The sequence below is a fragment of the Oreochromis niloticus genome, linkage group LG18 (assembly GCF_001858045.2).
Source record: "Oreochromis niloticus isolate F11D_XX linkage group LG18, O_niloticus_UMD_NMBU, whole genome shotgun sequence".
NCBI classification, from domain to species: domain Eukaryota; kingdom Metazoa; phylum Chordata; class Actinopteri; order Cichliformes; family Cichlidae; genus Oreochromis; species Oreochromis niloticus.
Window position 1 is genome coordinate 17,853,594 of NC_031982.2, and position 18,230 is coordinate 17,871,823.

Consider the following 18,230-nt stretch of genomic DNA (forward strand, 5'->3'; position numbering starts at 1 on the left):
AATTTATGCTAATTCTAGCTCACTTCTAGGTAGTTGCTAGGCACCTTACATCCATAACATCTGATATAGATAAAGACCTTCATAGGCTGTACCTGCGTTCCAAGTGGTTACTGAACTTCTGACCATGTAGGAGGGGTTACTGGACAAAGAAACACACAAACAGACTGACAAAAATGGACTTCATATATTATAGTAAGATGTCAGTGTTTGACAGTCAAACTGTGAAAAGTCACAGTAATTTTAGGATGGCTGCTGTTTGAGACATCTAACAATTTAATTATTAAATAATTTTTTGTCAGGCTACATCTTATCAACAAGTCTGAGAAGTTATACAAAGTTAAGCATACAGGCTCATAATACATCTTAGGACCTGATTTAAGTACACATGCAAAAAAAACTTCGATGTATTTTTGGCAAGTATTTGAATGAGTTTTAGATAGAGACATCTAAAGTCTCAGAAAGCAACACATTAGTTTGCACAGACGTTTCCTGCTTGGTCTAGTTGTTATGTATGTGTCAGATGAGGTGGTTGTAGTTAAAGCCACAGATCTGATCAGATCAGTTTTCATCTTGAACATAAAATGATAAAAATATGGAAAAGACATGTGAGTATATGCCAAAGTGGTCATTGTTCCAGCAGTATGGTCCTCTCCTTGAATTGCTTCACAATACCCCTCCCATGTCCCTAACTGAAGTCCACAGCTGCCCCTCACAGTAATGCGAACTCTTGCCCAAAGCACAAAGGGAGCCTGTGTGAGGTGTTCACCTACTCCCACCCCAGCCCGCCTCTCTCCTGCAGTGTGGCTGATGTGCTCCATTTGCTGGATGATGGACTGAGCGAGGCAAGGCAAAAGTTCACACACCTTTCCTGTTCACGTGGTTGGGAGGCCGGGTTGACCCTGCCGAGCTTGCTCAGGGGCCACCTCCCATGTGCCACTGCTGGTTCCTGGCCCTCCTTGCACTACAATTAGTCCCCTCATTTAAAGCCAGCCACGCCTCTGTTGTCCTAATGCCATAACTGCTCTCAACTGTGCTTGAGCTGCTGTTTCCTTGCCAGGGATGGAGAAAGGAGGGGATGCAGAGAGAAAGTTTCTTTGTATACAGTCAGTAAGTACCAATATAACACATAATGAGCATATGGTTTAGTTAATGCACCAGTTTTGCAAAGACAAATATTTTAAGCTACTTATACATGTACTACAATGTACTGCAATATCATATAAAAAAGGCTGTGGTCGGAGTTTGATGAAGTCACAGTTTCCAGGAATAATTTTGCCTAATAACATTACTACTAAATCTAATAGAAAAGTGTGAGTTTACGCCAGGATGTACTCAGCATGTGTGTAAGAGGCTAAAACAAGTCAAACAAATGGCAGAGCCACAATGCTTCCTCTTTTCCCACAATTCAGCTGTCTCAGTGCAAATGATCTGCCAGTGACTGAGCACAATTTGGCATCCCTTTCCTAGCAGCACCACCACCTCCCCTCTGACCCCCACACATGAGCACCACCCTCACTTACCCTCTCTTGTGAACACACTCCACTTCAACCCAGAGGAATTCATTTTCTAATTTTCCTTGACTGAGAAAACAATACACATGCCTTAACAATGTTGACATCTCTAATGCCTTAAAACGCAAGAGTAATGGAGCTTTATTAGTAGTAAGTGGATACACACACATTACAAACACACATACAGAGCTCCTTCAATGTACTGCAATCTTTCTCACCTCCGCAGAACTATTAGAAGTGAAAAATATCAAAATAAGCACAGATTTACAAACTCAACAAAAGCTGTAAAAATTTTCATTGATTAATTAACTAATCATTCTTATTCCTATGTACTTTTTGTTCTTATAAGGGAGTTGTGTGTTGATTCACCTCCTGTGAATTCTTCATTTGTGGTTATACACTAACTATGGAGTAACAGATTTGGACTTTATATGTGATTTATTTTTATTGGAAAAAAAGGTCAGGTGGTACTGACACACATGATCATTGTCAACACTTGAATCTCAGGAGAAACACACAAGCTGATAGATTTTTAAAGTTGTACAATACCGCAAGGTTATTTACCAGGAAAGTACAAAATGTACAAATTTAGAAAAAAAAAGTGTCATCAGACATGATTTTACATTAATATTCTCCAAAGCAATTTAAAAAATGTCTTTTTAAAGCCATATTGTATTTGTCCTACTTCCATCATTTTTCATTTAAAGTGCTATTGATGTTAAACTTTTCACCCAGCCAGTCATTATACAACTTTTTTTCAGAATAGAGCCAGAAGTGAGAGAAAAAACGTTGTTTCATATGAAAGAATCTCTCCAAAATTTGTGTCACATTATAACACAAAAAGCAGCGTTTCACTTTCTATGCTGTATGTCTCTGATACAGTTGTATATTAAACGGTCTGAATTTGTCCAGCAGCTCCAAGTGTACTTGTGTTTTTGTGGGTCAGTGGGTGTCAAAAGTCACGAGTTTCACTACGTGACAGAGACTGCATGTGTCTTTGTTAATTCTTCACAAATTACGGACATAAAGCTTTTGTGGTCATCCTCTGTTCATTTATGACAGTTTTATACTCAGCAGGGCCATAATCCAAAAATAAATCAAGTACATCATTCACAGTTTGTCATTTGCTCATTATGGCATACTCCATAATGAGCGAGAAAAATTGAAAATCCATAACAGATCATAACTGATTAGCATAGCAACAAGCCAGGTTTATATTGGATACAACTGTTGGCAAACATGTGCAAAGTTTCATTTAAAATATAAGATGTTAGATTTAGAGAAAAATACAAAAACTGTTTATATCTCGAGTATTTAAACACAAGTAATGGGGTAAGTAATATACAGTTACAAAAACAAACAAGTAATATATCCATTTAAACAGAAATTTGGACTGATTAAAACTGCAGCACTGCTGAAAAGCTTTGGCTCGTTCACACGATAAAATGGATTTGTTCATGCATTATTCGCATTAGCTTGCAAATTAATGCCATTTATTGGTAAAATTTAACACCTAGCATTTCTGTAATGGTTATTTTCAGAACAATAAAAGTGAACCTTCACTCGGTTTCAAAACTACTGGGTCACAAACATAAATAAATAAAAGTACAACAGGTTATGTAAGTTGAAAATCACGGATGTTCTATTCAGACAATTTGTGATGTTTTGCTCTGCGATGGTTTTCATCACTCCCAGGTTCAGCTCTGGAGGCTTTTCAAGCCAAGTACTGGTCTGACAACTCATTAACCAGTTTGTCTCCCATGAACACCTCTCTCTGTTTTAAAAGCTAATTGTTAGCCAGGTTAATGACAGCAGCAACTTTGCTTCCTCAAGAAAAGGCAATTCACAGTGCACCTGTCACAGTTCCTGTAAATTAAGAATAGTGGTAATACTTGAGCATTCTCACACTATATAATATATAAACTAAACAGACAAAGTGGTTTATTTGGAATTAGTCAGTAACAATGACACATTTATTTAGTAGTACATTCCACTTTAAAACACAGAAAAAAACAAAACAAATTTTCTTCCTTTTTTAAACTGTTTTAAGTCCACTGGCACGTTGTGAATTGAACAATTTTATCATTTTATGTGATTTTGTTTAGACCCCAGAAAGCTTAGATTCATATAAAGACTAGAAATGAGGGCAACAGCTCTTCCTTCTTATGCATAACAAAATCTACATACATAAATCTACATATTTACATACAAAAAATACATATTTTTAATCTTAATCAAATGCAGGTCTATTTCCTAAATGGCTAGCAGCTCCATTTACCACACATATAAACATGACAATGGCATGGATCTTCTCAATCAAGTCGTGTCTAGACATATTCAAAAGAAGAAAATAACTCTCACCATGTAATAGTCAAGTTTAAAGAAAATATCTGGAATAATAGCCCAAATCTAATGTCCCAGTGTTTAATTTACATGAATACATGTGCCGCAAGCAGCTGAAATGCTCTCTTGTCGATATAAGATTTCTTTTTGACCTTCAAGAGTTGACATCGCTCCCATGTCCACGAGTCCCTGACCTCATTGTGTCCCCAGCCATTTATGTGTTACCATAAAATCATCTGTTTCTGGCAAACCAGCCATTAAGTGAGTTATGCCTGACTTGGCAGCCGGGAGGCAGCAAGGAAGGCTGTCCAATCCTGCAGACAGGCTAGTCCTACTTCAGCGGCCCACACACACAAAAAAAGACCCCTTCAATCATTCCCATGGTTCTTATTCTGGGCAGCAAGCATGGTGTCTACAGTTTCCCAGGCCCCTCCTAAAAAATGACACATTCTCAGACCAGATGCTTCAGACAGCTAGTACAGAGCTGTGATTATTAGCAGGGCCTTCTTTTTTGTGAGGGCCAGCCTATTTTTAACCGGGGATGAAAGTTTGAATATCCTTCCACCCCTTGAGCACACTAACAACTGCTGCCAGATATTGGAGGCTTTGAGCCCAGACTAGGGGTGCCTGGAGGGCATTGCTCCTATTCGGAGAAGCGCGGCAGCGCTGTGCGGTGTTTCTGGCAATGCTACATTTACTTTCTCTCGCTGCACAGAACCCACAGTTGACTGCAAAAAAAAGGGACCATCGATGAGTGATTGAGAATGCTGTAAAGTTGCCTGGACCTTTGTGAAGACATGTGACCGCCTTCTTGCTCGTTCGCTGGCCGGCAATGATTGCCAGGGGCATTCCAGGAGGGTATATTTCTCATACATTCCTACATGTTTGCATAGGACTCTGCTGCGGGGGCTGTCATGAGCGAGATGCAGACGACAAGAAGGGTTCTAGAGCAGAATGAGGGCTGTCAAAGCTTCGCTGTATTAGATGATGATGAAGAAAGACAAATGCTTACACACAGGACAAAATAATGCCTGCTGTGCAGAACAAAGACAAATGATTGCTTTCGGTGACTTACTCACTCTGTCTGTCAGGGCGGAGTTCCCTTCTTTGGTGCTTACTCAGTCTGGACTGGGAAATGATTCTGAAACAGAAGATTGTTTTTTTGTTATTCTGCACTGCCCCTCTGATCTGCATGTCTGCCAGCTGAATGTCGAAAACATGAAAACAGTACACACACACACACAAATGTCCATTGTGTCAGTGTGTGTACTCTCCTTAAGTGTTCCTGATTTCACAACACGATCAAACCCACAGGAAGCTGAGATTCAAATTCCTCTGTGTGCTATCTGTACAGTAGGGGGAGTGATGGGGATTTAGTTGGGGGGTCAGACAAAGTGCCATTAAAATGCATCACTGTAAGACCTTGAAATCTGCTGTGTTTAGAGGTCTTGGCTCCGGCACAGTTTACACAGTCTGAGCCACATTCATGCTAAGTAGTTTCTTCAAAGACTCTAAAATATTACAATTTGTTTAAAAAAAAGGGTTGTGGTCAAAATAATCCCATGATTATAATGGTTTTCACTGTTCATTGAATAGACAAAAAAGTTTTAAGGAAACAGAGGGAAAAGTCTCAAACTTTTTCAATCTTTTGATTTCAAGAACTCCAAAATTTAATGTTCACATAGCTGGCAGTTCATGCCTCAGCTGAATATCAGCTGAGAGAGGTCTAATACAAGGCTGATGATTAAGTGAAAATCAGCATCCCGCATGGTATTTGTGAAATCCTTTAGCTACGTCCCCATATTGTCTTTAAACAAACACAGGTACAGATCATGCAAATTGTTTTTGCATGCACATGCAACCGATAAGCCTGATATATCGCTTTAACAAAGGCTCTCTGCCAAAGAGTACGAATTCCTCCTGGCCCTCAGACTTCTGCAGGCGCCATTCACCACTGCTCTGGAAATTACTTACCCAAGGGGAGAAGAGAGAGAAAGACTATTTTAGGAGTTTGCCTAAAAATATTTCACAAATAATGACAGGAATGAGTGTACATAGGTCAGTTTGAGTTTATGAGTCACTAACAATGCCTGGGATTGTAAATGGCTTGGAAAACGTATGTGATGCATAAAGCGAAGTGAGTGTTTTTGTCTGTGTGTGCAGTCATTCTGTGAGGAGGCTAAATGGAAAGAACATGCAAAGTTCTCTCATTCTTTTTCTCTCTTAGGCTCACTGTCTCCCCCTTCAATCAGTCTTTCCCTCATCTTTCCATCTCTCCAGGGAAGGAAAGTCTCTGAGTTTCTCAGGAATGTTGACTTCTCTGTGCTTTGGTCCCCAGAGGGATGTTGGTAGGGGTCTTGACCCTTCTTCTCCTGTATCCCTGGAGCCTATCAGCTAACTAAGTTAGCATGAGATAACTCTCTCCTCCTGGCCCCTATTGTAGCCTCTTACGCTACCCTCCCTTTTTGTTTCCTTCACCCAGGGCTAATATGAGGCAGGGCTTCATTAGAAGCAAGAGAGCATCTATCAAACTACCTTCTAATCTTGGCCAGTGGCAACAATTCTCTTTCTACCCCTCTGCACAGTGGGGCTATCTTCTTTGCTAAACTGCTAATGGGCATCCAGGCATGTGCTTGTATGTACTGCAGTGATCCCATTTATATTTCACAATGATACATTTTCCATTTAAAATATCAGCTTAAACATGAATTTGTGAAATGTAAGAAGTCTATTTAATTTATATCTGATCACACATTCCGACTAACAGAAAATATTACAGTTGTGTAATATCATAGAAAATGTCTTACAGATGGCCAGAGATACTGAATACTTGCCCGGAGTTCAGCTAACCTCCCAAGTGCCTCCACTAAGGCTGCTGGTGCTGCTACATGACCAATAGCCTCTGGGAGCATTTTATATGTCATCAGAGCTGCACAGGTCAGTCACTTCCATTGTGTACATGGGCGCTGATAAGAACTATAGGGAAGTGGTGACACATAATTGTTGGAAACTCTAATAGGAAACTGTTTTAGTTTTGTTACATCAGAAGCAGCGCTGAGCTCTTTTATTATCTAGAATTTTATTTTAAATTGTGGCTTGCTTGTTCCAAGTAAGAATCCAAATGACACAAAAACAGTTTTGTGTGAACTAGAGCAAAGATCTCCTCCTCAAAAACTGCTTTTCTTATGAACACTTGTAATGATGAGCTATTAATCAAATGTTCAACAGATTTTGTAAAAGCATAAATTTTTGCTGGAAGGATGGTCTCTTTGTTGGGAGATGTTGTCATTCAAGTAACACCAGCAAACAGTTCTTTACTTAAACTAATATGTTTACCTGTTTGGTTAATGTTATGTAGACATTTCACTCGTACAATTTTTATTATTTTTTAATGTTGTTAAATCTACAACAACACGTAGTCCAGGGATGCTGGCAGTAGTGATGGCATTGCTGTATCTGTGTAGGATCTTCTTCTTTAAACTGCCCCTTTTAAATCAGAAAGCTTAAACCGAAAACATTCATTGGCCTTTTTAAAGCTGAATGATTGACCGGTGCTGCAACCTTTCTATGTCATGGAGGCTATATTCTTCAGTTCCATGACTTAAGATGATTGTAATCTGTCTCTTGTTTGTTGTGTATTTTCTCAAGCTTTACTTATTTCCCTGTAAGGTCAGTAACCTCTCAGTTTTCTCCCACACACTCCCACAGTATATCCTGGCTCTAACATGGGTCTACCTCTTGTCCTCCTCACCCCTTTACATTGCCCGAGGTACCGCTTGAACTTAGGGACACACTTTGTCCCTCAGTGGGAGAACTTGGAACCAGAAGGAAATAGGCCTTTTCCCAGATTAAGACAGGCAATGCTCAAGAAAACATGAGGATCTGCTTAAAAAAAAAAAAGGAAACATGGAGATTAAATGGCGTAAAAACTAAACTGACAGATACTGCTTAAAATGTGTCACTGCAGGGAGATGGTGCTTCGTACTAACACTGTGACTTTTAAATCAGTTAGAAGGTCAAAGTTGGAATGCAAAGCTTGAAATAAGTGATGCATATTTGAACTTGTGACCTAAAATCTGGATTTGGTTAATCTTTTACAAGTTATTTGATGCCATTATTTGTTAGTGCACCCTTGTTGTGCCATACTATATATAAAACCCCCCAAAAAGTCGCTATTATTTATTATTTATGATTTCCATTCTGGAACTGAAAAACAAAGGAAATGGACAAGTCCATACCTTGTTTAAAATGAACCACAATATTTTCCTCCCCCTCACTTGAGCCATTTATTGCTCGTCTCTTAAATGAACTAGCTGCCTGCAGACGGATATTACTCACAACTCCAGTGACTGCCAAGTTCTGGTCTGAGGGCCATTAAGGTGTTTAAAGTCGGCCATTCGTATTTGTGCTGGATCGCCTTTCTCTATTTTAAATATTCCCCTGAAATTTTTAATGAAATATAGCCACAGTGATTTTTCTGAGAGTGCACTGCATAATGCCTTACCGTCCTGCATAACCAAGCATCATTCAACACCTTACATGTTATACATGCAAATTATACCTTTGTATTTGCCTTCAGGTGCAGCTGCTATATTTTAACCTTGAACTAAGTTACGTTTGAAATATCTGGTTTTACTTCCAAAGTCCAAAGACGCGAGCGTTAGGTTAGTTTGTTATTCTAAACTGGCCGTAGGTGTGAATATGAACGTGAATGCTTGTCTGTTTCTATGTGTCAGAATGTGACAGACTGGCAACCTGTCCAGGCTGTGCACAGCCTCTTCTTCTATGGCAGCTGGGACAGGCCCCAGCCTTACTCTAACACTAACCTGAATTACATTACATTAGAAAATGGATGGATGGAAACATGCCAGTGCATGTATACTTACAGGTTGGAGGCAGGGAGTTCAGTTCTGCTGGTATACATTGACAGCTGTAAGCAAATTAAGTTATAGTTAAGTTATTGCAGCTCAAGTTAATTATTCAGTTAACAGTAGTTTAGTAGTTTAGTGTTTCAGCAGTGCACTGTAACGGCTTAACACAGACAATTTATGTCTCTGTGTTCTGTGTTAAGTTATTATATTGTCACAGTGTGAAGTTATTTGTGGACCATATGAAGAATAGCAGCTGCATCAGTGTACCTAATAAGGATCCCTATAAACTAAACAGCAGCAGCAACTGATGTAACATAACTGAGGAGAACTTTGTGCTGAAGAGCCAGTGCATGTCAGATTTGGTAAGTACCCCTCGTGTCTCTTTGGAACTAAAAATAAGTCATTCATCAGCTTGTGCGGTTAGTATGATCTCACTTGAAAACCTGCAAGACAACTGGAAATGTGTTGGGGATAATCTGCACACATGAGTGTGTATCTACTTCTGGACCTAGAGAAAATGCTTTGTACACACAGACATTATTTTTGTGCTATTATAACTCACACATACATACTGTGCAGGGTTTTAGTTATGCATTCAGGTTCATGATGTAGCTTAAAGTAACTTGTTTATCCTTATATTTGCTGTGTAGTCAGTAAAGCTGGCACAGTGTATAGATTTGTTAATTATATAGGATTGCCTCTTGCAGTTCACAGTCTACTGCTTGACCTTTGAGCATATTTACCTCGAACAACCAGCGTACTAAGTGATCGAGGTAGAGATAAATGCATTGACAGCATGCCAGCGTCTGCCAGAATTGCAAGCTGTAACATTTTAAATTTATTTTGATCTTAACTGGTTATGCCTCTCTTGTATTTTCATTGACTTCACGTGCAATCAAACCACATCAGAAAATGTGCACGTTTTGTCTGAACACATATGGTTGGCTTCAAAATCAGGGAAATCGAAATCTGATCTTGTTTACCAGACACAACTGCAGAACTTGCACACATATGGGTCAGTTATGGTATGAAGTATTGTGTATTGTCATAGGAAGAAATTGTTTAAGGAGTTTCTGAAGGCCAAATGCCACATGTGGTGGTGAGGGAGAGTCATCTAGCCTGGCAAAACCACAACATGGTTGCTCATAATCATCAACATACGAATATTATCTTCGATAACTTGCCAAAAGAAACAAGTATGTGATTCAAGTGCATTTCTATATTAAATACATCCGTAACTCATCTGGTGGATTTAGAAATACAAGTCCAGTGCTTATTATAAATTTTCCTATGATGTTGTATTGCTACAACAGTTTTCATTTTAAAGGTTGCACTTGCAATTCAAATAATGTCCTAATTATAATCACGTATACAAATCAATCAAATATCTGTTCAGTATTTACGCCAAAAAACTGCAACTCCACCCCAGGCAGCTCAAAGTTTTTAAATGAGTTCTTAATCAAATGATTTTTACTCCCTGTCTCTTTTTGGTAAATGATTTGCACATAATAAAACAAGTGTTAGCAAGTAGAGATTGGGTATTTAAACATGTAGATAAGTATGTAAAACAACAGTTACAAAATTATTTATGGCACGTGATAGCATGATGGTGTGACGGGAATAACCACTGCCTCACAACAAGAAGGTCCTAGGTTTGAATCCAGTCCTTTCTGTGTGGAGTTTGCATGATCTCCCCGTGTCTATGTGGGTTCTCTCCTTCAAATTCTTCACAATATGCATGGGGTTAGGTTAACTGGTTGTCTATTTCTCCGTGTTATCCCTGCAACAAAGTGGCGATGTGTCCAGGGTGTGCTATACCTCTCACCCTATGACAGCTGAGGTACACTTCAGCCCCATCCCACCAACCTGAGCTAGACGAGCAGAAAATAAATGGATAGATGGATATTTATGGTATTGTGAGTTATTATAGTTACGGGGAAACACCAGTGAAGGTGACTTTAAACACATCTGTATTAGCAAATACAAAAGCAAGACAGAAAATAAATAGCCTATACTAAAAAAAAATGCAAAAGTATCCAAAAAATATTTGCACACATTCAATGACATTTAAGGTAAATTAAATTTGTGCGTCTTTCAGCTTGTGTTTTTTTCATTTAAATTATTAATAAAGAAGATGTGTGTGCATCTGCCATGGGCATTGCAGAGACAGAGAGACAGTTTATATGCAACAGCTACGTCAAGATTATGAGCTTGTTTCAGTTTCTATTTTATTTTTTTGCTGGTCAAGTCGACCAATCCAAGCCGAAAAGAATTGTTCTGGTACCCCCAACAGGCAGCCCACCACTGGATGTGAAGCGTTTGTATTAATGATAAACTGCCCACAGTGAACCAGTTCAGCTTGGAAGTTTCCATTTTTGGAAAGAGTCTCTGCCCCCATGAATTTATATCACAGTGAGTACATGCCAGAAAGTAATCAGGTTAAGTGCTTTGATGGAATTTTCTCTGCATCTGATTAATAAGTTTGGGTCTCTGTTTGGGCTATTAAACAGATCATAATTGGAATATTTGGAATATAAATATATCTTTTGTTGTGTGTCCTGCAGAAAGTTTACTTCAATATTATTACCATACTCCCTGAAAGACAGATTGTTTGGGAAAATACAGCTTATCTCAGCCTTTAAACTACTTAGAGAGTTATTACTTGTGTGTGTAAAATGGGTTGAGCCAAACTGGCTTTTTGTGTGCTTGTGGAGACAGTTCCCTTGGGTGTGCTTTACTCTAAAGACTAAGGCCATGGAGTCATCCATGCAGCTTGAATTACACTAGACCCCTGTGACCTTGGAGTCAAAGGGATAAATGCAAACGTGACAATGTGGATAATTGCCCACTAAAGATAATGAACTGCTGACTGAGATCAATGTCTCTCCCAAACACAGTTACCATGTAAACTAGTACTAAATTAATTTATGACTAAAATGTCTAAAAGCTCTGAAAAACTGGCGGCCTGAGACACCCACTCACGCAGTCTGCCCAAAATGTGTTGAGGGGCAGCTAAACACAAGTGTCAGTCCAAGTAAACATACGCACATTTTGCGCTTTCAAGCTTGAAAGCTCTGAAACAGGGAAACAAGAACATGCAGACATTCACAAATCAGAAACAATCTAGAAACTCAAACATGCTGTGATCAACTTGCTGTTGTGTTATGTAGTATATCTTCCTACAATTTCTGTAGTGTAATCAAATTTTAAAACGGCCAGGCCTATATTAAACTGTGTCAAATAAGCAAAAATAGTGTTGTGTGTAGCACAGACAAACATTGGGTTGAGTATATTAGATTGCTAACTTCGCTGTTAGTGATTTTTTTTAAATAACTGCTAACGATAAGTAAAGTAAAACTAATTTCCCGTGTTAAAATTTTTTTTTAACATCTACACCATGGATACCTGTATCTTACTAACACAGGATTACTCCACTACATGATAACAGTCATTCTCTTTTTTTAACCTCTGCTAAGATAAAATCACATGAAAGAAGCAACCTTGCTACATATATAAAAAAAAATATGTTAAAAAAAAAGTGACATGCAACACAGGGAATATAGGAATATTTGATTGGAACCATTAACAGTGTGCATCACTCACAATTAACACATATTTTAAACTGCACCTAGTCTTAAAGAAGGAGGACACAAGCACACACTTTAATTATGAGAAAATACATGTAAAATGAAAGCACCAAGAACTATATGTCTTCATCACACGCTTGCTACAGAGTGACAAGCGATAACTGGCTTCAAAAAAAAGGACTGACCGTGATTAGGACTAATGTATGGCAGGAAAAGAAGCAGTGGTTGGGTGGGAATGCTGCTGATGGGGGCTTAAGTGAAGGGGACAGAGCAAGGAAGGTATAGTGATGTTTAGGGCTTTGAAGTAAACAAGATGAATATCTTCTGTGTTTATCCTTTAATTTGGTGCCCAATTGTGAGAAGATTGGTTTACAAATTGAAAAATGAAGGTCAGGTGCAGAGTCTGGTAGTAATACTCACCTCTTTTTAGTGGAAAGTGCACACTCAGATGCTTACAGTACGCACACACACACACAAATATGCAGAGAGAGAGAGAGAGATGCCTGCAGGCACAGAAACTCCCAATTTTCTCATGTCCTATTCAACGAGCTTCATCTCAGTCCTTCAGAGTACCCACCTCCATGAGGCTCAGCCACTTCCCCACCTTTAACAGGCGAAGGAAAGTTGGCATTGAGCAGCACCTTATTTACAGCAGTCAACGTGCCGCCCCTAAAGTCTCCGTTAATGCATTTTTGTCACATATTTAAGAAAGTCAGATGAGGGTTTAAGAGAAGTGTGGAGCGGAGACTGGAGCCCTAACTTGCTACTACTCTCTGTCTATGGAGACTAAGAACATCTTGTTTTCATTACTGGAGAGGCAGGGGTGGGGGGAGGGCAGAGGAAAAAAAAGAAAGGGGAGTAGAGGTAGTAGTTTAATGTGGATGTTTTATCTGATTTTTTGCGTGTGTGTCTGTGTGTGTGCATGTGAACAGTAAATATGTTTTGTATGTAATGGTCAACACAAGTACTGCCATTAGCCCTGTAGGGAGATGGATCAGAGACTATGAGGACAAAGACAGACAGAGCTGATGACATCCAGATGACAAAACATCACCCTTTATGCAGAGCTATCTGTCATCAAGGAACTGTGGCTAACTCATGTGACATTACTAAGCATCCTGTTTTGTTTCTGCTGGGACAACTTCTTGTTTGAATCAGTTACAGAGCAGCATTTTGTATGAACACTCTGATAATGTGGTCATCAATCACGATTTGCCTCTGAACCACACCAGAATGCACATACTGTACACAAACCTTTGAATCCTGATTCGCCTGACCTCGCTACCTTACCGCTTTCGTTCATGAACCGCTGACTTTTCAGCGGACCTGGTTTGTGAAGAACTGGTTCATGTGCTTACACCCTTCAGTTCACTTCTAAAGCAAGACCACTGCTCAAAGACAAATAGCACCTTTTAATGTAGCTTCATTACTTTTAAGTGATCTTGCTCCCACAAGTTGCCTTTTGTTTGCCTGATTTTGATTCCCTTGGCTTGGTTGGTTGTTCAGACAAAATACTTTGACTTTTACAAAATTAGGTAGGTAATCTCTGTTGATGGGGTTGGCAGTTGAACAGCCAGACAGAAACTGGGGGGGAATCTCTTCATGCAGTATCCTGCTTTGCTAAACATGCTCTCACTGGAAAAGAAGGAGCAGGTGACTATAAGTGTGAGTTTCTCAGTGCAGACACATTCACATAGCTGACTGGGCTACAGAGGTAACCTAATTTCTCAAATATCCCATATGTAAATCAATTTCCACAACTAAGAGTGGAGAATTACTGAAAAGCAATTTCAGCCAATTTTTTTTCTTGCAAAAGTAGATGCTTTTGCCATGTTTACAGACCGTCTGAGTGTGCCTAACTTAAAGCTTGAACATAATCCAGAGTTTTGTTTATATTACACTCGATCTGCATGAATGACTGTGGCCACATGTTGTTTGATGTATCTGGATTTTGGGAACAATTTCAAATCAGAAAACTGCAATGCAAGAACTTTAAATTAGACTTTAGATTGGGTATTTTGCTGGGACACAAGTGTGGAAAAATGAAAAGATTCAAAAACAGTGACATCAAAACATCAGACGTAAAGTCTACATAAGGTTCTTAATGCTTTACTAGTGGGCACGGGCATGTAAAGTGTGTGGTCTGATGTTTTCTCGGGGTAATTTGGTTCGGTCTTTACAAGTCAGGTGGATAAGCAGCAGAAATCCATCTTTAGTATTTAAAATGAGGAGAATTTTTAAAAAAAAAAAAGCATTATAGCAATGTGTGAATGGATCTAACAAGTACATGTTAATGATGTGATAGCTGGATTGCCACATCATGAAATGTCTTCCTAAACACAGTGTTGCTTTTTTATGCCTCTACACCAGCATCATTCTTGCATGCTTCAGTCCATCTTATTTTCGGGAATGTGATAGCTCTTCAACACCCATAGCGGTTAACTTCACACTCATTTGGAACTGATTGCTCTTTGTTGCTAAATACTTAAGCTAACTCTGAGCTCACAAAATGTGTTTTGACCATAATCCAGGAATTGCTGGGTTAATGCTGATCAATTACAAAGTGTTAACATTTTATGTATATAATGGAAGTGAAACTGTGTGGTCACTGTGGACAGGTCACCAGTCTAATTCAGGGCCAACACAGTGAGACGGATGACTATTCATGGTCACATTCTTACCTGTGGCCAGTTTAAAAACACCAGTTAACCTAACCTGAATGTGTTTAGACTGTGGTAGGAAGACGGTCTATCCAAAGCTCACACACAGTGAGAACATGCAAACTCACTCACCACTGTGCTGTTGTTAAATTACATTGTTTGGCAAAAAAAATATTATTCAATATTATAAATTATTCAGGAACAGAAGGAAAGATTATGACCATATTTCATATTTGGTAAAATACTGAATTGGTGTCCACCTGTTAAAGTCTTCACTACATATTTTATGAGTCCAACATGGAATTAAACTGTGCCTTGACTGATTATTAGTGGCACACAACCACAAGGAAGTAAGCAGGGGTTAAAGCAGGGGAGCAGCATTCTGGCACCTTCAGTTAATGAGTTATTAAATCCGAGAGGCAGGTTCATGCATGTTCCTGCTGAATGAGTTAACTTTGTTGTTCGTGTGCAGCCTGACGTTGCTTCCAGTGACAGCATAGTTATATTTGCTCAGTAAAAGAGACAAAAAAAATGACATTCCATTGTGAGCTTACACCTTAAACATGTTCATTTTCCTTCTCATACCCGGGATCATTATGCAATTGTAAAGTTGCGGACACGGCACTTAAACATCTTGCTAGCTACAGAAGAGGAGACGGCAAAAATAGAGTAATGTTTGTTTGTTTGTTTTAAATTCACAGGTAATTTCAAACACAACTTTTCAAGCAGCTCAACAAATATCACCAAATTCACAAACTGTGCAAATTTTTTCACTAACTTCATCTGCCAGTATTTGACATGGACAGAGAGAAAGTGTGCAACACTAAAAGATGGGGAAAGATGTAAGAATGAGAGGAAAGGAGAGGAAGATGAGATATTATTTTGAAAGGTAAGCACTGCTCAGCCAGTGGATCTTTATGAATTTGAAATTTAAACTGTAATGCAGTGTCCTAATTCATTTTAGTGCAGGCTAAACTGGTTAATTTGCAGTACTATGATAAAACTTATAGAGATGCACTATGTTGCACTGGTTTCATCTACTACTTGGTTACATGGAGTTCAGCAGACATCAATTTTAATGTAAGTTGATGGGTTGATAAGATTTGCTCCCTGAATTTTACTTTTATACTAACTTTACAGTGTCTAGTGGTTGGTATATTCTTATATCTTGTTGAATTCATTTGGCTAAATACACAATACAATAGGAGCAGCACTGATCACAGTCCATACACAAAGAAATGTTCACTGGAGCTCGCAAAACAAATTATTCTCATTTATTGCTAAGCAATTCTTCTTCCAGAGTGGGGCCCTATAAATCGATCTTAGGGCTCCCCCCACCTGCCAAATCCCACTTTAACCCCTGGTAGTAAGTAAGGTTAATTTAGGCATGATTATAGTCACTAGATCAAATACAAGCAGGCAAGGTCCTCTAAAAACACCACACATGTGCAAACACGGAGAGAGAAACAATCACATCCTACCTGAGACACCCTGGTGTTACCAGCAACAAGGGAGCTAACACTGCTTCCTCTCCTTCCTTTGGCCTTGACTTTATCACTTTACATGTGTGTTAATAAATGGTACTATCTATTCATACAGCAAAAGCAAAAACCCTCCTGGCTTCCTGCTAATGTTTGTCCTCAGGCGTTATCACGGCCACAATACTCACTATATTGACCATCAGTATCAAAGCATACAACACCAATAGTCTGTGTCCTTTTGTGACTGTAGTTTTATCAGATGGAAGAGTAAAAACTCCAAATGTATAACATGTGAATACCTCAGGAGATAATCGCAAAGATACAACAAAATTAAGAGAGATTTCAGAGTGTGGTGACAGCGTAGAACAACTGTAACTTTTCAGTCAGCAACTAAATGAATGCAGCTCTGTGATTTAGATCTAACATGTAATGTAGTAAGCTAAGGCAGCACGGTGGGTGTCTTCATCCTTTGGAAGCTTTTTGAAGACGGCAGCAAACACGTGTCATGGAAGTGTCAGGAAACAGGTGCTTTGTGGCTCAGGCAGCGCTCCCTCTTTGATATCCTTTATAAGAAACAGACGGTAACTACCGGGTGTGTCCATAAACACTGAAAGCGCGAGTCTGCAGAGACCCCTGCATGTCAGTTCCCTTGTGCTATTAGCTGATGAAGGATGGATTATTCCAACACTTTTATTATCATGGAGTATATCTTTAAAATTTATACTATACTCACTCGAACTACTCAATTTACTCAAATTTCTTAGGATAATTTTTAGAATTTAACCCTCTCAGGCCCAAATAAGTTTTAGTTACAGGAAGAATCTGATATTTGGGGAAAATTATCAAAAAAAAAAAAAAAACCTCATAAAATATGTATGTGGGGTAATCAGGTTGTTAGTTTTTAACTGTTGCAAATCAGCAATGCCTGCCTCAAGAGGGATAAACACATTTTTACAAAGCATGGTTAATTTGACTGACTAGTTTAACATCTTTTTGTCCGATCACTAAACTTTAGTTTGAGAGGCCGTGTAGGTAGTACTCCATGTCCACATGCTGGACTATTCCTGGGCAACATACCAAACTTCAAACTGTCCCCTAAGCAGTGTTGGGAAGGTTACTTTTAAAATGTATTCCACTACAGAATACTGAATACATGCCCCAAAATGTATTCTGTAACGTATTCCGTTACGTTACTCAATGAGAGTAACGTATTCTGAATACTTTGGAATACTTAATATATTATCATGCTGTTTACAACTACATGAATGTCCTATTGCTGTGATTTATTACTGTTACTGAAGGTCCGCGGCTCCGAAACGTAGTAAAGGGACCTCTGGCTAATACGGTGGGTTCCGTGTCGGGCTGGTAGCCGAAAACTAGCTTTACTTTGTTGTCTGGGTCAACTTTGCTTGCGGAAGACAGAGAGAGGCGTTGAAAGGCTGCTCCAACGGAACTTATTTTTTCCAGAGGAAAACACGAACACAGTGTACAGTTGAGTCTTAATAGCTTACTTACAACTGGGCTCGTCAGGCACTCTTCTTGGCTGCAGTGGTTATTATTATATTTACATGCTTCCAGCTCCCGTTTTTGCTCCGTGACAGCTCGGACTTTTCCTTTCTCTCCCTCCCTCGCTCACAGACACATAACGGGTATGGTAGTCCATTCTCCCTGCAGCACGGACTACACTGCCCATCAGGCTACATGCTTTAGAGCTATGCCTGTAGCATTCTGCCTTTTAGCTTAGCACAACAACAACAACAAAAAAGCGCTCTCTCAC

General features: G+C 39.2%; 1 long non-coding RNA gene across 3 annotated transcripts; it reads right to left on the reverse strand.

Moving 5' to 3' along the window:
- Positions 1–1,689: 1,689 nt before the first annotated feature.
- On the reverse strand, positions 1,690–18,006 carry LOC106097894 (uncharacterized). Of its 3 annotated transcripts, none has more exons than XR_002056994.2 (4): positions 17,969–18,006; positions 8,741–8,784; positions 4,930–4,995; positions 1,690–4,829 (listed from the first exon to the last, which is right to left on the reverse strand). It is a non-coding gene; the product is annotated as an uncharacterized LOC106097894 (long non-coding RNA). The 3 variants fall into 3 exon arrangements; XR_002056993.2 differs by having other exon boundaries at positions 1,691–4,829; positions 4,934–4,995; XR_003214714.1 differs by having other exon boundaries at positions 1,690–4,995.
- Positions 18,007–18,230: the final 224 nt, after the last annotated feature.